Source organism: Nycticebus coucang, chromosome 21 (genome assembly GCF_027406575.1).
Source record: "Nycticebus coucang isolate mNycCou1 chromosome 21, mNycCou1.pri, whole genome shotgun sequence".
Lineage (NCBI taxonomy): Eukaryota > Metazoa > Chordata > Mammalia > Primates > Lorisidae > Nycticebus > Nycticebus coucang.
Window position 1 is genome coordinate 16,105,028 of NC_069800.1, and position 21,009 is coordinate 16,126,036.

Genomic DNA, 21,009 nt, shown 5'->3' on the forward strand with positions numbered 1-21,009 from the left:
TTTCTGACAAAATCCTCCAGAACCTTCTGCAACATTGAGTCACCTGGTTCCTCAAGAACAAGCGTCCTATGGATCAGAGCATTTATCACTTAGATGCTGCATTCAGCTTCAAGTAGAACCACCACAACAGAAAAAGCAATGACTTAGAAAAAGGACTAGCAAACTTTTTTAAAAGGGCCAGATAAGACACCAAATATTTTAGGCTCCTGGGTCACATGGTCTCTGCCACAGCTGCTTAAATCTGCCACTGCAATGTGAAAACAGCCAGATACTGTGGAAACAAACAAGTGTGGCTATGTTCTAATGAAACCTTATTTACAAAAACAGCAGCCAGCCCATGGGTTATAGATTGCCAACCTACGCCTTAGACAAATTCAGGATTTATTTTTTTCTCATGTAATAAGCAAGCCTGAGGTGGGAGGCTGTGGTTCAGGATGTCGCTGGCTGAAGCACCAGTCACCTAAAGCCTCAAATGGTGCTAGAGGATCCACTTCACATCCCTGGCAAGCTAGCGCTGGAGTCAGTTCCTTCCCTTGAGCTCTCTGTGGTGCTGCTTGAGTGTCCTCCCAACATGGTGGCTGCCCCCCCAGCAATCCAAGAAAACACAATTAAAGATGCCTCTTCTGGCCTTCGCTTGAAGTTGCACATCATTAATCTTGTGCTGTCCTTTAGATCACACAGGTAAGCCCTGATTCCCTTAAGGGGGAGACTGAATACCAGGAGGTGATACTCACTGGGAACCATCCGGAAGGGACCCAACATCTATGGAGGGGAGGACCTACTGTGTGACAGGCTCCCCCTCAAGACTTTTTTTTTTTTTTTTTGCAGTTCTTGTCTGGAGCTGGGTTTGAACCCACCACCTCTGGTATATGGGGCCGGCGCCCTACTCCTTTGAGCCACAGGCGCCACCCCATCAACACACTTTCCTAACCACCAGTATTGTTTCCAAAGCCTACAGCCTCAACTTCTCTAATGACAGAGCATGTGGAGTTGACCAAGATTATGAACCCTCGGAAGGCTCAAGACAAGAAGCAAGCAACAGCTTCACGAGGCATCTTTGGAGAGAGGCTGTAATGCTCACGTGGTCTCAGGCCTCCGCAGTGAACCAGGCTGATTCTGGAGGCCCAACTGCACATACCCTCCCCACCCCACAGTGACCTTCAGAACCACCTTGACGTCATGTCCGGAACAACTACCACCTGCCCGGCCCTTTGAACCTGCCTGCCCAGCCTCCTTCGCTCAGGCGGACTCCCGCGTGCCCTCCCCCCTACGCCCCAGACGCTGCGGAGGCGCCAACGCCGCAACTAACGCCTCAGCATTTGAACCATCTCATCGTTGACTTTGACGTGGGGTCCTCCAAGAAGGTTACCCTCACAGTGCTCAGCCGGGAACAATCAGAAGGGGTTGGAGCCAGAGTCGCAGAAGCATTGGAAGACCTGAGTTAAAAAATCTAGATCCATTTTTGCTGTTTGATGAATTTAAAGGAGGTAAACCAGGTGGATTTCCTGACCACCCACCTGGAGGTTTTGACACAGTATCTTACGTCCTAGATGGGGGCAGCATGGCCCTTGAAGACTTCTGTGGACACGTCGGTAAAACGGACCCAGGAGACCTACAGTGGGTGACCGCAGGCTGGGGCATCCTACATGCTGAGATGCCCTGCTCAGATGAGCCAGTCCATGGCTTATAATTATGGGTTAACCTGAGGAGCTCAGAAAATATGGTGGAGCCTCAGTATCAAGAGCTAAAAAAGAAATTCCAAAGCCCACTAAAGATGGCGTAACCATCGCGGTCATCTCTGGAGAAGCCCTGGGAATAAAGTCCAAAGTTTACACCGGCACACCAACTTTGTATCTGGACTTTAAATTGGAGGAGGGCGCAAAGCATACGCAGCCTATTCCCAGAGGCTGGACAAGTTTTATTTACACTATCTCTGGATACTTATACCTTGGGCCCAATGGCGAGCAAGTGAAAATAGAACCACATCATATGGCCATGCTCAGGGAAGGTGACAAAGTTCAGGTGGAGAACAAAGATCAAAAAAGAAGCCACTTCGTCTTAATTGCTGGGGAGCCATTCGAGGAACCAGTTGTTCAACACGGTCTATTTGTAATGAACACCAGTGAGGAAATTTCTCAGGCCATCCTAGACTTCAGAAACAGAAAAAATGGATTCGAAAAGGCCAAAACCGGAAATCAAAGATTGGAAACTAGTGAAGACCACAAGAGAAGGTCCCCATGCTTCCTAGAATTTGACCATTTGTAGCATGCAACTATTCAAGGCCTTTAGTTTCTTTTTTTTTTTTTTTTTTGCAGTTTCTGGCCTGGGCTGGGTTTGAACCCACCACCTCCAGCATATAGGACTGGCGCCCTACCCCTTTGAGCCACAGGCACCGCCCCAAGGCCTTTAGTTTCTAAAGCTAACTTAGCCTGTGCTTCCAAAGAATTACACGCTAAAGTGGTAACCTTGTTTATGTAACAATGCATGTAAGATAAAAGTTTCCTGGCACCTGCAAATAAAAGTAATCGTTGCTTCTCTAAAAAAAAAAAAAAACTATCACCTTCCCATGAGACCAGTAGTTCTCAAGCCTACTGCCATTCAGGACACCTTGAAGGTTTCAAATACTCTCAGCTGTAGTCCTAGCACTTTGGGAGACCAAGGGCAATGGGGATTGCTGGAGGTCAGGAATTTGAGACCAGCCTGAGCAAGAGTGACACCTGCCCCCATCTCTAAAATAGAAAAATTATCTGGGCATTGTGTCAGGCATGTGTAGTCTCAGCTACTTGGGAGGCTGAGACAGAGGATCGCTTGAGCCCAGAAGTTTGAGGCTGCAGTGAGCTGTGATGATGCTTCTGTACTGGAACTACAGAGCGAGACCCTGTCAAAAAAAAAAAAAAAATTCTCAGGGTCTCACCTCCTACCACCCAAAGCAACCTGGGTGGGGCTAAGGCCTCTGCATCTTCTAAATGATACTGATGTGGCGTCTGGCCTGAGAGCTTCTAGCACCGAGCATCTTCAGCGCAGCAGGAGACACAATGATGTTTTGGCTGCTACGTAACACTGGACATTCCTTTGTATTCTGAGGTTCACTAAACCCCAAGTTCCTTGTCATAGGCTCCTCTTCCTTCAGGTCTTCCCTGGCTTGTACTTTACAAGTGCTGTTTAACCCATACCTGTTCACTGCTGTCACCCGGAGCTCTCCTCTCACCAGTGCAGTGCCAGCTGCTCTGCGAGCTCGACTCCCTCCACCCTGTTGGTAAGCAAGCTGTCTGGAGCAGAGCCCTGTGACATTCCCCCGTGGGCTCCTGTGGAGAGTTTCTCTGTCACAAACCTCCTGGCAGCATTCCTATAATCTGGTTCTCAAACATTAATAACAGCGTCTCCGGGTTGTAAGAGCATCTGTCTCTTGCATGCCCTGTGATGGCATCTCTGACACATCTCCTCTGTGTCCCACTCCACCTAAATGGCTCCAGTCAATGTTGTTCCAGAGAAAATGCAGGCAGAGCAAGAAGTGAGTGGCTCAGGCTCCACCTCATTCAAATACTGGGTCTCCCCTCAGCAGCTGCACCCTGGGACAAGTTGCTCAATGGTTCTGTGCCTCAGGTCTCATCTGTGAAATGGGGATTGTCATAGTACTGTCCTCAGAGGGTCACCATAAGCTTCAAAGGTGTGCGTATGTAAGAACTGCTCTGATGAGTGCCTAGCAGGGAAAGAGCACTACGGAGATGCTGCCCATCAGTCTTGTCCCTGTCGTCATCACTACCACTGTTACTATTGCTGTTACTACCCCAGTTACCTCCTACAACCGGAGGGGCCACCTATTTCGTGCAATTTTAGGGGTAGGAGAAACTGAATAAATTTTTAATTTCTTTTCTTCTGCTTGCTTTAGGTTTACGTTGCCCTTCATCAGTTTCCTAAGATGGAAGGTTATTAATTTTAGCTCTCAGGCAGCGCCTGTGGCTCAGTCGGTAGGGCGCCGGCCCCATATACCGAGGGTGGCGGGTTCAAACCCGGCCCCGGCCAAACTGCAACCAAAAAATAGCCGGGCGTTGTGGCGGGCACCTGTAGTCCCAGCTACTCGGGAGGCTGAGGCAGGAGAATCGCTTGGGCCCAGGAGTTGGAGGTTGCTGTGAGCTGTGTGAGGCCACGGCACTCTACCGAGGGCCATAAGTGAGACTCTGTCTCTACAAAAAAAAAAAAATTTTAGCTCTCATTTTCTAGTGCAAGCATTCAATGCTATAAATCTCCCTCTGAGGATTAGTTTCACTTCATTCCACAAATTTTGATGTGTGTTTTCATTTTCATTTAGTTTCAAATATTTTAATATCTCTGTTGACATTTCTTTGACCCATGGATTATTGAGAAGTGTGCTGTTGAATCTATGAATATTTGAGGACTTTCAAAATATTTTTCTATTATTGATGTCTAGTTTAATTCCATTGTGACCTGAAAACTCACTTTTTATGATTGTTATTTTTGAGGATTTCTTTAGCAGTGTTTCATGACCCAGAACGTAGTCTTTCCTGGGGAATGTTCTGTGCAAGCTTGAGAGAAATGTGTATTCTGCTGGTGGTGGGTGGAGTATTCTGTAAGTGTCAATTAGATCAAGTTGATTAATAGCTCTGCTGAGCTCAACTCTATCCTTATTGATTTTCTCCCTGCTTGATTTATCAGTTACTGCTAGAAGGATGTTAAAGTGTCCAACTAAAACAGTGGATTCTTCTATTTCTCTTCTTAGTTCTACCAGATTTTGCCTCATATTTTTTGACACTCTGCTGTTAGGCGTATAAATTGTCATATCCTCCTGGATAACTGACCCACTTATCATTATGCAGGGCTTCCCTTTATTCATGATTGTTTTGTTCTGATGTCTTCTATCAACATAGCTACTCCCACTTTCTTTTGATTAGTGTTAGCATGGTATAACTGTCTCTGTAGCTCTACTTTCAACCTATCAGAGTCTTTGTATTTAAAGTGAGTTTCTTATAAAAATATGTATAGCTATTGCCCTAAAGTTTAGAATATACATTATAAACTAATCTAAGTCCACCTTCCCACATAGTGCAGATACCTCATATTTTCTATTCCTCCTTCACATACTTTGTGACACTGCTGTCATCCCTTTCACTGATCCATATGCTGCCATCACCAAATACATCATTACATTATTACATTACATGGATGTCTTTAGGATCTTCTAGAGACTAGATCAGGGCCGTTAGATTGTTTCCAATGCCAGCTTGAGAGGGAAATGAGAGTTGAGCTCCCTCTACAGCTCTACTCCCCAAGCCTGTGTAAAGAGCCCCCATCACAGAAAGCACTATGCTGGGCTCTGCAGAACTCATATGTCAGCCACTCTGACCTCTATGCCCAACAGATGAGCAAACTCTGGCCCTGGATGGGGAAGTGAGAAGGAAAAAGCAGCTACAGAAAAGCAGCATGGGCTGGGCATGGTGGGTAGCTCACACCTGTGATCCTGGCACTCTGGGGTGCTGAAATGGGAGGATCATTTGAGCTTAGGAGTTTGAAGCCACCCTGAGCAAGAGCGAGACCCTGTCTCTATTAAAAATAGAAAAATTAGCCAGGTGTTGTGGTGGGTGCCTGTTGGGAGGCTGAGGCAAGAGGATCACTTGACCCTAGGAGCTTGAGGTTGCTGTGAGCTATGACATCATGGCACTCTAGAGTTTTTGAGACCCTGTTTCAAAAAAAAAAGAAAAGAAAAGAAACCTGATCCTTGACTGGGTCCTGTGCTGAAGGATAAAAATGTTGCAGAGGACATTATTTAAGTCAGTCAACAAAATTAGAGTACAGACAACAAGCCAGAGGAAAAAAACATTAACCTTACTGAAGTTGACAATCACAAGAGACCATGTGAGAGGAGGTCACTATTCCCAGGAAATACACATGGAGGTAATTAGGGGAGAGGGACCCTGAGATACATCGCTGACCACAGAGACTAATGTAATTTATCTTTGGATGGTTCAGGAGAAATGTGCATATATACGTACACACACACATATATTTATATACGTATATGTAAAGGGGGTGGGAGGAAAAATAAATAAGGTGAAATGTTAGCAATGGGCAAATATGGATAACGTGTATAAGGATATTTTTGCACCATTCTTGAAACTTTTCTGTAGGTTTGAAATTACTTTCAAATAAAAGGTTTAAAATGAATTATTTAAGCCTTTTATTTTACTAGATTATAATCCACCATCCTGGAAATTTGGGAATTTTTTCTCCACATTTTTAGTGTCTTTTGCATCACTGGCCCAGGAATGTCTAAATGTACTAACGGTTTATTATTTTTATGAACATAGATTGGTTATCAGAGTGGTGAATTTGCTAAAATGGGTGACCGTCATCTTCAGGACAGAGGGACATCTGAAACAGCCTGCAAACATATATGTAGGCTGAATGCAGTGGAGGCCCAGGCCGTGGAGTCAGAGCTGGGGATCTTGATTACTCACAAGGTCCTCACACTCTGATCAAAGCAGCCACTGCCTGGGTCTCTCTGATATTCATCTTTGGGCATGGAGCCCACTTCTTCCCCTGCCCTTGTGTAGAAGCATCCCATCCTCAGGAAACAGTGAGAAATGTGGGGAGGACTTTTTAGCGGTCGGTTTTCACATGGTATTTCCATTTCCTTTCTGAGCAGCAACATTTGCAACAATGTGTTCCAGAAAAAAAACTGAGGGCTGAATAGAACAGTGTGCCCACAGAGACCTGCAGGCCTCACCCAGGCCCTCTCGCTGCTGGTCTGACCCCCAGCCACGTCTTTGAAACCTGAGTCTGGGGCCAAAGCCTTGGAGAGAAAGAAGCCATAATAAGCACAGTGCTCTGCTCCTGACCACCTCCCTTCCCTGAGCAGCCGGCATCTCTCTGTGCCTGCTCATGGGAACTATTGCCTTGAAGCCTCACAGCGGCACTATGACAGACGCAAGGCCACTGTACATATAAGAGAGTCAGAGGCCGGGGCGGAGACAAGATGGCTGATTGAAGCCAGCTTTCTACAGAGGCTCCCATCCAGAAGGAGAGTTAAAGGACAGAAATTCAGCAAGTAACCTGGCAGATTAGAGCTGTGCCAAGAGAGAAGGTTGAAGAACACACATCAACACCGCTGAGGCGAGCAAAGAGCCCAAGGATACAAACAAAAGGTACGCCTGTGGCTCAGTCAGTAAGGCGCCGGCCCCATATACCGAGGGTGGCGGGTTCAAACCCGGCCCCGGCTGAATTGCAACCAAAAAAAAAATAGCTGTTGTGGCGGGTGCCTGTAGTCCCAGCTACTCGGGAGGCACTCTACCGAGGGCCATAAAGTGAGACTCTGTCTCTACAAAAAATAAAAATAAAAAAATAATTAAAAAAAAAAAAAAGGCACAAAATCCATCGCCAAGCGGACAGGAGTCCCCTCCCCCATGAGAATGGCTCAGAGTACCCCATAAACAAATGAGCAGAGTTCAAAAGTCCTCCCATTATACTCCACAGGAGAGACCTCTAAAAACCGGACTACTTCCCCTACTAGGGTGTCATGGCACTCTCCTGCCAGGCATAAAACTGTATATATATTCTCTACCTGCAATTCTGAGCTCCCAGCACTCCCCTCCACTCTCACTCTGAGGTCTGGAGGCCTGTTCCCCAGTAGTCCAGATTCTTGAGTATTTTCTCAAGAGGTGTGGACAGGGCGTGGACAGCTGCTGGTGAGTGCTGATTCTGTGGCACGGAAGTGAGGAGAGGATGGTCAACTGAGAAGGAACCACGCCGCAGCAGCAGTGCCCCAAGGCTCAGAGCAGCAGCCGTGTTTGGCAACAATAGGGCTCACCCCTGGATATCCTGGAGTCACAACCCCTGTCTCTCTGGGCAACCAGAGGAGGCCCGGCATCTTCTCAGGTGGCAACCACTGGCAGAACAGATCTGGGACAGAAACGCAGGCCCCGTGAGTAAAGGGTTTGCCTGAGGCGGTATCGGCCTGGGTGGAGCGTGGGGACTAGAAAATGCACACAATGCCCGCAGACTCCCAGGGCGGGGATGACCCAGAGGACCGCTTTACTGAGCCTAGGACCCATCCGGCCCTCAGGGGATCATCAGCCTAAACAAAGGAGGGTAGGAGGCTAAAACTGACAGCTAACTGTGCTGTGAATACAAACTACTGGGCAGCAGCAAAGACAGGGCCTGAGGAGCAGGTTCTGCGAGCTCAAAACAGCTTCTCCTCTGCAGGTGAATTTAGCCGGGACAGAAACAAATTCCGCAAAGTTCTATTCTGTCAGTCACATCAATCAGGGGCGGGGCTGGAACTGAGTGAACAGCCCCAGCCTCCATTAAGCACCCAAGGTTGTCAGGCCTCACCTCCCACTGCCAGATAGTGGCAGAGAGCAGCAGCCTGTCTGAGGAGACATAGCTCTCCCTGTGCTTCAGGCAGGTACAAACCCCTGAAGTATCTGTTCATTGGAGGCAACTGGGTCACAGCCCTGTGGGGTTATCAGTGACTGGATGTGACAGAGGTGCAAGGTGGGGAAGAAGGCATCAAACTTCCCAGACTAATCTATTTGCTGGGGGTCCTCCTGACCTCACAGAGCACCAGAGCAAGTCATATTTGAGTGGTCAGCAGACCCCTGCGATCTAGTTGCCAAAGACCTTTTAAACTCTCCCACCTGAGACAGGTGCTGACTGAGACAATTGACTTGGACCTCTTGAACTGGGCCAATCGCCCAAGGACTATCCAAGTGGTGCCCTGGGTGTGTGGTTGTAGGAAGGTTTGATTTTCCTTTTCCAATTGTTGCCTGTGGGGGGGCGGGGTAACTTAATTGCAGGTATTGCTCCACAGCTGAGACTTCAACCCAGAGTAACAGTTTCATTAGGGTCAGACAGAGACCAGCTGAAAACAAGACAGAGCCACTTAGCCCCACCACACCAAGCAGGTTCTGCGTTTCTCAGGCCGCAGCATCATACGTGTCCTCAGCAAAGCTCCAGGGGAAAAGGTACAGACACGAGTCCCAGCTTTTGGGCAAAGGGCTGGTTAATCACTACTCCTGGAGGCCCGAACCCAACTTTTCTTTATCCACTCATCTAGTCAAATGCTGTAAAATAATCATGGGGCAGAATCAGCGGAAAAACTCTGGCAACATGAATAACCAGAGTAGACGAACCCCTCCCCAAGGAAAGATATGGCAGACGTAACCAAAGATCCCATTCATAAACAGATGGCTGAGATGTCAGAAATCGAATTCAGAATTTGGATTGCAAACAAGATTAATAGAATGGAGGAAAAGTTGGAATTAAAAATTTCAGGAGCAATTCAAAAGTTGTCTCAAGAATTCAATGAATTTAAAAACAAAATCACCAAAGATTTTGACACATTGAAGCAAGAACTTGCAGTCCTCAAAGATCTGAAAAATACAGTAGAATCCCTCAGTAACAGAGTGGAGCAAGCAGAAGAAAGGATTTCTGACATTGAAGACAAAGCTTTTGAACATTCCCAGACTATACTATAAATCGATACTGATCAAAATAGCATAGTACTGGCACACAAACAGAGAAATAGATGTCTGGAACAGAATAGAGAACCAAGAGATGAATCCAGCTACTCACCATTATTTGATCTTTGACAAGCCAATTAAAAACATCCAGTGGGGAAAAGATTCCCTATTTAACAAATGGTGCTGGGTGAACTGGCTGGCAACCTGTAGAAGACTGAAACTGGACCCACACCTCTCACCATTAACTAAGATAGACTCTTACTGGATTAAAGATTTAAACTTAAGACATGAAACTATAAAAATACTAGAGGAGAGTGCAGGGAAAACCCTTGAAGAAATCGGTCTGGGCGAGTATTTTATGAGGAGGACCCCCCCACGCCCCGGGCAATTGAAGCAGCTTCAAAAATACACTACTGGGACCTGATCAAACTAAAGAGCTTCTGCACAGCTAAGAACACAGTAAGCAAAGCAAGCAGACAGCCCTCAGAATGGGAGAAGATATTTGCAGGTTATGTCTCCGACAAGGGTTTAATAACCAGAATTCACAGAGAACTCAAATGTATTAACAAGAAAAGAACAAGTGATCCCATCACAGGCTGGGCAAGGGACTTAAAGAGAAACTTCTCTGAAGAAGACAGGCGCACGGCCTACTGACATATGAAAAAATGCTCATCATCCTTAATCATCAGAGAAATGCAAATCAAAACTACTTTGAGATATCATCTAACTCCAGTAAGATTAGCCCATATCACTAAATCCCAAGATCAGAGATGTTGGCATGGATGTGGAGAAAAGGGAACACTTCTACACTGCTGGTGGGAATGCAAATTAATACAATCCTTTTGGAAAGATGTTTGGAGAACACTTAGAGATCTAAAAATAAACCTGCTATTCAATCCTATAATTCCTCTATTAGGTATATACCCAGAAGACCAAAAATCACATTATAACAAAGATATTTGTACCAGAATGTTTATTGTAGCCCAATTCATAATTGCTAAGTCATGGAAAAAGCCCAAGTGTCCACCAATCCACAAATGGATTAATAAATTGTGGTGTATGTACACCAGGGCATATTATGCAGCCTTAAAGAAAGATGGAGACTTTACCTCTTTCATGTTTACATGGATGGAGCTGGAACATATTCTTCTTAGTAAAGTATCTCAAGAATGGATACTTTGTATCCAATGTACTCAGCCCTACTATGAAACTAATTTATGGCTTTCATATGAAAGCTATAACCCAGTTATAACCTAAGAATATGGGGAAGGGGGAGAGAGAGGGGGGAAAGGGAGTGGTGGGAGAGGGGAGGTGGGCAGAGAGAGGGTGATTGGTGGGATTACACCTGTGGTGCATCTTACAAGGGTACATGTGAAACTTAGTAAATGTAGACTATAAATGTCTTAACACAATAATTAAGAACATGCCAGGAAGTCTATGTTAACCAGTGTGATGAAAATATGTCAAATGGTATATAAAACCAGTGTATGGTGCCCCATGATTGCATTAATGTAACACAGCTATAATGTAATAATAAATTAAAAAATAAAATAAAAAAAAAAAGAGTCAGAGGCCGAATGGCTTTAAAAGGCCCAACATCGAGAGACTTGCATGGGATGGGAAGCCAGAGCTGGAGCCTGTGGCGAGGGACACGCTGCTCTTCCTGACCTACCTCCTGCTAACGCTGAGCACTGGGCACCATGGGCTTCCTCTTCCTGTTCCTTATAGCACAGGGAGGCAAAGCCTGACTTTGTGCTTGGCACAAAGAGGGACACAAGATCCTCAGACTAAAGTCTAGTTTCTGTGGATTCCACTAAAAACGGCACAGACCCTGGGGTGCTAGTGTTGCCTTTAGATACTGCCCTGATTTTACCGAAGAACCTATCCGTGGACCATAAGAAGGCTCAGGTGGAAAAGACTTGCAAGGTTTTGAATGGGGCATCATATTCAGGCAACAAAATTTCCTAGAGGTTTCTAGAACTTTCCCTTTCTCCAGGCCTGTTCCCTAGGTGCACTTTAGTATAAGCTGTGAGCTATTGCTGGGACATCTCCTATGTGCTCCAGACCACCAGCCAAGCTTCCCTGGAAATTCTGCTCAGATGTCCCTTCCCCAGAAGCCTTTGAATACGAGCAGGAGGACCAAAGCACTTGGCACACTGCTGTGTCTGTGTGTACATCCGTCTTCTCAGCAGACTATGCATCCTGGGGTCAGGGCTCCACAACACTTGTCTTTGTGTGTCTAGAAGCTAGTAGAGTGGCTGACAGACTGCTGAATAAACAAATGAGTGAGTGAATGAAGAAATGAATGAGGCCCTCCTGTTTGAGTAAGGAGGAGTTTCTTCCATCTGGAGTAAGTCAGTTTCCTGCCCAGTGGTCTCTCTGGATGGTGGTGAATCTTCTCTGTCACAGAATTGTTCCAGCAAAAGAATAATATCTACAAAACCATTTTTGAAAGTGAGAGTCTAGTCCCACGTGTATCACCTTTCCAGTTTCAGGGAAGAAGGGGAGAGATGGGGGAGCGTTGTAAGAGGAAGGGGGCTGTAAGATCTGCACCCATGTAGCTCTTACACTCAGCTGCTCACTGGGTCCCCTGAGAAGTTTCATTGGCCCCAGGATTTTCAAAAGCTCCCCAGCTGATCCTAAGGTGCAGCTTTAGGCTGAGACCACTGGTGGACCCAGAGATGTGTGCTTGTCACTCCAGTCCTTGCCAGTCAGGTCTTCTACTTGGACTAGACAAAGCAGGGTCTTGAAACTTAGCCGCATCACCTAAGTGGAAACAGGTCGAGGCTGAGGGAGCACAATGCTGCCACTGGCTTCTGCTCTTGCTACGAGTAAAGCTCAGCCTTGTCCCTAGCTGTGGGTGGCCTGTCTTCAGCCAGCACCTGGGACACTGCGGTGAGCTAACTGGCTACCTGGGAAAAGGGTGAGTAACAGTTACTTCACCTCCCTGAGAGTCAACTTGCTCACCTGTCAGACGGGAATGAGTAACAAACGGTGCGGGATGAGAGCAAAGGGCTCAGACCGACTTCCGGCCATGGTTAAGGGCTCCGATGCAGTTATTTATTTTTATCTGCTCATGTTAGCAAATGTTTCAAACTCACAAAAGCCAAAATAAACAACCTAAAAGGGGACTTGAAGCCTGAGGTACGTGAGGAGACAGACTTACAAGGTTCTCAGAATGAAGTGATGTTTCATAAGCTCTGAAATAACTAAAAGATCTGCTCATGGAACAAACCTACTACTCATAACTTTTTAAAATATTCTGAAGAGAGGGGACAGAAAGCCAACATGTCAAAATCCCAGGTTCAACACAATGGATTCCAGACACTGCAGGCAGCCCAGTTAGACGGAGCCCCTGAAATCATCCTGGAATAGATGATTACACAGATGGCCGCGGGGCTGTGGGAAAGAACGCAGCCATCGTTGGAAGCCAGAATGAGCTCACCAGTAACGCGCTGTGCTGTACTAATATTTTGTGACAGGATCACTGGATTAATCACCAAAATACTGTGAAAATAGCACAGCTTGGTTTCAGTGAGAATGGGCGATGTGGGAAGGAGAACTAGGGTTAAATGAGAATCTAAGCGGTGTACCTACCAACCTGAGGGAGGATTTCTAGGGGACTGCCACCTCTACCCTGGGTTTGAGCAAGTCTGAAAGATACAGCAAACATGTCTGAAGATGGCACAAACTGAGAGGAACAGCCAACTGCACATCTGAAATATATCAACAGCCCAGATCATGGCTGAGCCAACAGAGATGTGACTGCAGGCATGGGGGCTGCTCAGTCCGAGGTCCCCTCTGGGCTGTGCTGAGTTCGAGCCTCCTCTCGGTTAAGCTTCACACAGCGCAAGTGCTGCCTCTTGTTTGGCAAATGAGGGGACAGGAGCTCAGAAGTCTGAGCACATAAACCATCTTGAGGTCATGTAGCAGGTCAACAGCCAGCCAGGGTCTAACCCCAAGTCCGTATAGCCCCTTGGTCCACACCGAGGGGCTTGGTCACACCATGTTAGCAGAACTGCATCCAGTTTTCCAGGGTCACCCTTATGGTCATGAGAAATTGCTGAAGAACTAGAACAAATCAAACTGGTGAGGATTGGGGGAGGGGGTGGCAGGTGATGAAACTTAAACACATTATCATGACTTAGCAGGCTTCTGCAGCCTGTCCCTGTTCCTCCATGTGGCCAAGTCCAGTCCTGCCGACCTGCTGGCCGCTGCCTGAATGTCCCTCTTCATGTGCTTCCTTCCTCCTTCCCCGTTCTCACCCAGCCAGCCCTGCCTCTCCCTACCCACCTCTACTCCCCTGGGAAGCCACGTTCTGGGACCCAGGCCTGGGCACAAGCCCATCTCCTGCTGCAGAACCTTCAACAGACCTCCCAGTGCACTTACTGCTCAGTGACAGAGCCTCTAACTCAACCCACCTTGGGGAAGATTCAAAAACAAGTCATCTTGCTTGGCGCCTGTGGCTCAAGCAGCTAAAGTGCCAGCCACATACACCTGAGCTGGCAGGTTCGAATCCAGCCTGGGCCCACCAAACAACAATGACGGCTGCAACCAAAAAATAGCTGGGTGTTGTGGCAGGCACCTGTAGTCCCAGCTACTTGGGAGGTGGAGGCAGGAGAATCGCTTGAGCCCAGGAGTTGGAGGTTGCTGTGAGCTGTGATGCCACAGCACTCTACCCAGGGTGACAGCTTGAGGCTCTGCCTCAAAAAAAAAGTCATCTTAAGGCTCCTACAAATACTAAGTGTATTATCAAAAATTAATGCAGTAATTTAGATTTAACAAACCTAAAATGCCATCACTAATAGATACTTTCCTAATGGGAATCTAAGGCTTTGTTTTCCAGTACCCCTTACAAATGGACTCCACTGGTGTCTGTACCCCCTTAGAGGATGGAAGCACAGAGTCACCCACAGGAGGCACCTCCCCTCAAAACAGCAGCTCCCTCTGCTCTTCCAACACAGGATAGCTCTACTTTTGATATTATTCCATGTTTTCCAAAATGAGCTTCTTTGATTCTATTTTTAAAGGACCCAAAGCAACAATGAGTTGCAAATTAAGAATTCTGAAGTGTCTGGCTAAAAAAAAAGGGGGCAGAAAATCTGACAAATCAGTGGCAGAAAAGATCACCTCTCTGTCTTCGCAGCTACTCAAATGACAGCACAAAAAGGAAAGGGAGTGCCTGTGGAACCATTTCATCCCTACGATCAAGACGATGACATGCCGGACTCTGTGTATGCCAGCGGGCACCCCTCTATAGCCAGGGTGAAGCTTGGTAGGGAAAATGCCCTCCTGGGATTACCAGCTTCCAGGCACTACTACGGAGTGTCCAGCCCCAGAAGATGCCTTTATTTGGTCTATGTTTTGTGTAGCTACAAGAGCTGCGTCTCCTATAAAGTAAACTAGAAGGGCAAGATTAAGCGGGCCCTGCGACGTGGTGTTATCAGCACAGTGCTCTGTTTAAAGTCCTATTTAAAGCCTGCAGTCTGCCAAGGCTCTCAGAAAAGCCATACATGGTACGATTCCCCTGTCCCATCCTCATTCAAATGATGTTTTGACAATAAACAGCAAGCTTTATAAAAAAAGCCGAAGGCAGGACTTGGAGATGTTAGGAGGGATGTAAAGAGAGTTTTATATGTTGTAAGTAGAGCTTCACCCACATCTAATTTTAGCCATTAGTCCCACAGTTAGACTTGGAAATGACCTTCCAAAGGAGAGCACAGTGGGAGTGGAAACCCAATGCCCTTTGGGTGTGGCTGTGGAAGTTATGAGGTCTCTTCCTGAGCTTTTGTCTCTGTGACCTTCAGACTTCAGGGCACTCACTACTTCTTTTTTTTTTTTTTTATTAAATCATAACTGTATACAATGATATGATTATGGGGCATCATACACTCACTTCATAAGCCATTTGACACATTTTTATCACAGTGGTTAACATAGCCTTTCCGGCGTTATCTCAGTTACTGTGCCAAAACATTTACATTCTACATTTACTAAGTTTCGCAAATACCCCTGTAATATGCACCACAGGTGTGATCCCTCCGATTCCCCTCCCTCTACCCACCCCCCACTTTCCCACTTCCCCCTATTGTTAAGTTGTAGCTGGGTTATAGCTTTCATGTGAGAGTCCCAAATTAGTTTCATAGTAGGGCTGTGTACATTGGGTATTTTTTCTTCCATTCTTGGGATACTTTACTAAGAAGAATATGTTCCAGCTCCATCCATGTAAACATGAAAGAGGTAAAGTCTCCATCTTTCTTTAAGGCTGCATAGTATTCCATGGTATACATATACCACAATTTATTAATCCATTCGTGGATCGATGGGCACTTGGGCTTTTTCCATGACTTAGCTATTATGAATTGCGCTGCAATAAACATTCTGGTACAAATATCTTTGTTATGTTGTGAGCAGAGCAAGCAGACAGCCCTCAGAATGGGAGAAGATATTTGCAGGGTATAACTCTGACAAAGGTTTAATAACCAGAATCCACAGAGAACTCAAACGCATCAGCAAGAAAAAAACAAGGGATCCCATCGCAGGCTGGGCAAGGGATTTGAAGAGAAACTTCTCTGAAGAAGACAGGCGCACGGCCTTCAGACGTATGAAAAAATGCTCATCATCTTTAATCATCAGAGAAATGCAAATCAAAACTACTTTGAGATATCATCTAACTCCAATGAGACTAGCCTATATCACAAAATCTCAAGACCAGAGATGTTGGCGTGGATGCGGAGAAAAGGGAACACTTCTGCACTGCTGGTGGGAATGCAAATTAATACATTCCTTTTGGAAAGATATATGGAGAACACTCAGAGATCTAAAAATAGATCTGCCATTCGATCCTGTAATCCCTCTGCTGGGCATATACCCAGAAGACCAAAAATCACTCACTACTTCTTCTGTGATCCCAGGAATTGAAGGTGATCTGAGGATGAAGAGCATCCTTCAATCCAGTGCTACAAAAGTAGTAAAACTGTTCTGATCTTTATCACGTTCCTGGCATATTGTGAGGGAAGAAAGGTTTTTTAATTAATTAAAAGATCCTCCCTCACACAGTAGGGTCAGAACTTGTGCTCCAACACCAACCGCTCCCAACATCACCACACGCTTTTCAACCGTGTTAAGAGAGCCTGCATCTACATTCATGCAACTTAATACCCATTGCTCCCGATCCTGTGTCCCCTCTACATTGTTCAAGTATTCTGGGTTTTTTTCCCCCACAGAATAAATAGCCCCAGCCCTTTCAGCTATTTTTCCTTTGTGGTTTCAGATCCTTCCACAACCTGATCATATGATCTGCTCACATTCCCATTTCTCTATGTCCCTTGAGAATGGGATCCAGAAACCAGGCCATGGGCCAGCAGCCTCTTTCACATTTACCACTGTCCCCATGTCACACATGGGCTCCTATCTGTGCATGATCCTCATCACCCCAGCCACAAGCACGGGCTGCAGCTGCACAATGAGCATGAATCGGGAGTGACAAAAATGTCACAGCAGGGACACATATGACACACACTCCACAAGCCACACCCTGCAGCTGAGTTTACAGTGCAGATTCCAGGAGTTTTAAGTGACCTGAGTTCACTCTGTGAACCCTCCTCAGCTAACTGAGGCAGGAGAGCTTCTTGCACCTCCCTGACACCAGGCAGAGGGAGCTGGCCAGGATTTGCCCCTGGGATGTAATGATCTCAAATCTAGAGGTTTAACCTATCGTGAATTACATGGGACCATCTGAACAGGTTCAGAGAAAAGCAAGTGGGAAGATCCAACTCTGTATTCCAAGTACTTGAATGTACATTTTGTTTTTCACATCTTCTAATACGTTTTCATTTCAAGTAGACAACTGGGTCAGACAAGAAGGATTCAGAAGTTCTTATAAAAGCCATGGAAGGGCGGTGCCTGAGGCTGAAGGAGTAGAGCACTGGCCCCATATGCCGGAGGTGGCAGGTTCAAACCTATCCCTGGCCAAAAACCAAAAAAAAAAAAAAAAAAAAGCCATGGAAGACAGAGTCTCAGCATTACAAAAATGACAAGTAAGGATGTCTCTTCTGTAGTTAGGCTAAAACAAAGTCCACGAAAGGATAACTATTCATGTAAGTGTTCATATTTTACACATGTAAATAAAACTTAAGTGCCACCAGGAGACTGAAATTTATCTAAGAATAGAATGTGGTTCTTTCTTCACACAATGCTGGGCATACTGGCTCAGATAGGAGAGCAACTGTGTGGCTACTAGAAAAACAGTCTGCACAGCCCCCCATGCTGAAGCCTTGCTTCCGCCTCCCAGAGGTGGATGCCCCAGATGTGTAAACACACTTGGTCTCAGTCAGGATGGTCTGGCCATTCTCAAACTGGATTCACTACCAATAGACACTCTTTTTTCCTGCCATCTCATTTCCAAGTAAAATGTCATCAATTACAAACTAGACAGATAGGTTCTCGTCATGAAACCAGAGGCCTGTGTGGGCCAGTCAGGGAGAAGTGTAGATGTAAGTAGAAAAGGTCAGATGTATTGTATTTCTATAGACATGCAGTTAAGCAGAAACACAGCAGAATACAGTTGATGAAATGGTTTGTGGATATTTAGAGTTTTATTATTATTCATTTTTAGAAAAAAGAGAAAATTTACAAGATGCAAAGTTCTCCCACCACACACTATCAGTGATGATTGTTCTCCCTGCCTCTCAACACAGGCCTGGCTGGTGCAGCAGCGTCAGCAGGAACAGGGGCAGCCTAAGTGTGCTGGACATGCACCGGGGACACGCAAAGCACACCACGGTGGACTTGGTGGCAGACAATGACACGCAGAGCACACCACAGTGGACTTGGTGGCAGACAATGTTGGGTCAGTCTGTTCCATAAGCAAGCAAGACATGGTGGGGACCCAGAAAGCCTCGCCTGTGTGCTCCCCCCATTGGCGCGCCCATGGCCCCTCAGACCACAGCGACAACAGAACTCGGTAAAGCAGTCCTTTGGTGTTTTTTGCAGGGTTATTCAGGTTCCCAATTTCTCATTTCTGTCTTCCTTCTCACATTTCGGTTCCAAATTCTTGAAGCAGTGCAGGTGCTTGCATCTTGAATTTTTCAGGATCCAGCTCTGTCCAATAATAGCACACTAAAAAAAAAAAAATAAATAACACAGAGAAGACAAATTACTAAGAACAAGCCCACTACTCGCCTTCAAGTCCTATCAACACAGGCATATTCAAGCATAACAAAACAGCTGCAGATATGCTTTCGACGCTAGCAAGACAGTGTTTCACTTTACTGTGTAAACTCTGTCATGCTGCTGTGGATAAACCTAAATATCTTCCCACCAACAAGACTACAGTTTATTACTGCTCCAAACCAAGTATCTGATCGTACTTCTGAGTTGCATTTTCATCAAAGGTAAGTCAGAAGGCAAATTAGAAAATAATTTGAAGTAAATGAAAATAAAAATGGAAAAAAGTTGTCAAATCAATAATCTGAGTTTCCACCTAAGAAACTGAAAGAATAAAAGCAAAGTAAACCCAAAACAAGTGCAAGAAAGAGAATAATAAAGAGTAGAAGCAAATAAAAAAAATAAAGAGTAGAAGCCACGGAAATTTCAAGCAGAAAAAGGAAAATGAAAATGTCTATAAAATGGATAAACCTCTTGCCAGACTTGCCAAAGAGAGACGACACCAATTATCAATATCAGGAACCAAAGAGGCAACACCAACACAGACCCTACGGACATTAAAAAAGAAACAAATAATGTATGGTAGACAACTTTGCCCTCACAAGTTAGATAATGTACATACAATGGACAAATTCCTTGAAAATAGATACAAAAGCTTCATTTCCAAATCCTTTTAACAGTGCGGGAGGTGGAGGGTCGGGAACTAAGGAAAGCACAGGGACAGGAAACAAATCAAATGCCTGTTCTTGGGGTAGGTGTTAATACTACTGAAAGGATGGTTGGCCCTTTAATACCAAATGTCCAAGTATCTCAGACTTTTCTTTGTAATTACGAGGCTACAACAAAAAATAACTGATGTTGCCAAAATTAGTGATGCAGTTGTCACCCGAAAGCTGAAGTAAACCCCAAAGTTTAACCACGTTGCTTCTGCTCCCTCAAATCCAAATTCTTTTTGGATGGGCTTCAGTAAAGGTAAAAGATTCCTGACAGTAGGTAGGTATAGGCCCTCTGGTGATGCCAGTTCGTGGCTATGTCTCCTGATACACACTCAACACAGGTCGCATTCTTAAGAAAGGGTCATAGCATGAGCAGCTGCCTTGATAGATTAATAGCCTTCCATTCCTGTGTCCACACATGACAAAGGCAAGGTGGAACTAGTTAGTCCAGGCTCTGCAGTTCTGTCTGGAATCATGTAAGCAGTGGTCCCTGAGCCGAAGTACTAGTGGGCCTGTTAGAAGCTGGCCCCACAGCAACAGGTGAGCAGCAGCAATTCAGTCAAGCAGCTCACCCCGTATTTACAGGGGTGGGGCCACCACTCCCATCACAGGCATCACCACTTGAGCTCTGCCTACCTCCCTCCATCCCTCACCCCACTGCACCAATCATTTGTGGAAAATCTGTCTTCCATGAAACCAGTCTCTGATGCAAAAAAGGTTGGGGACTGCTAATTTAAGGGACTGAATTTCCCCCAAGGCCTCCCTTCATACCCCACCTTTCCTAAGAGATACCTGAAGGGCCAGCAGGAGTGGCAAATGGACGTCTGTTCCAGGGACCATATCACTTCCAGTTTTTAGTTCAACAACTGCAACATTTGCTCTCATAGCGTATTCAAGATTTTAACCAAACCTAAGAACCCAGGGCCCATTAATACCTTTCTCTCCCTGCAATGTAGTGACTGGAGTTCTGAGACATTGGAGGAACTTCATCTTCTTGGCACAGATTAAAACCTTTGTTTTTAAAATTGAGCATCGGGATCCTGGTGGAATGTATTTTTCGCTTACATTTACTTCAATTAAATATTCTATAATAGTCTATTGTTTTGGGACAATAAATTTCTGCTTTTAATGTTTGATGCATAGGTGGGAATTACAAAGTTTGCTACAGAAGAATAAATGGCTTAGAAAAATAGTCATGATATTCTGTTAAATGATAACAACTTATGCTAATATATACGAGTACACAGTGTGTCTCCAACGTTGTGAAATTAGAGAGGGAAACACAGAATTATCTGCTCAGAAAAAAGATGTCCTAAAAGCATTACATTAATAGTTATCCTAGAATGATGAAACAGCAGATAGTTTTTATTTCCATCTTTGGGCAATTTGGCACTTTAAAACTGAGTGAGCATTAATTTCATAATAAAAATGGCTTTCAAAAGAAATTTTGTAAGATAAAGATGACTTAGGAATTGCAGTTCCGTACTAGAGAAACAGAACTGGAAGGGATCCTGAAATGCTCTGGCCCAGGAGCTCGCAGAGTGTCTGGGTGCCCCACTCAGGCACAGGGACTTCCTACAGCACCTGCCTGAAGGGCTCACAACTGAGTCCGTTCAGCATCGATGGTGCTGCTGCTGGTAGCCCCGATG

General features: G+C 45.6%; 1 protein-coding gene and 1 pseudogene across 1 annotated transcript in view; one reads left to right on the forward strand and one right to left on the reverse strand.

Moving 5' to 3' along the window:
- Positions 1-472: 472 nt before the first annotated feature.
- Positions 473-18,344, forward strand: LOC128573469 (pirin-like; annotated as a pseudogene).
- Positions 18,345-18,488: 144 nt separating this feature from the next.
- DTD1 (D-aminoacyl-tRNA deacylase 1) overlaps positions 18,489-21,009 on the reverse strand; it is a 205,246-nt gene continuing 202,725 nt past the window's right edge. The window contains exon 6 of the mRNA XM_053574522.1: positions 18,489-18,596. The gene's annotated coding sequence lies outside the window, so the exon portion shown is untranslated. The remainder of the gene's footprint in view (positions 18,597-21,009) is intronic.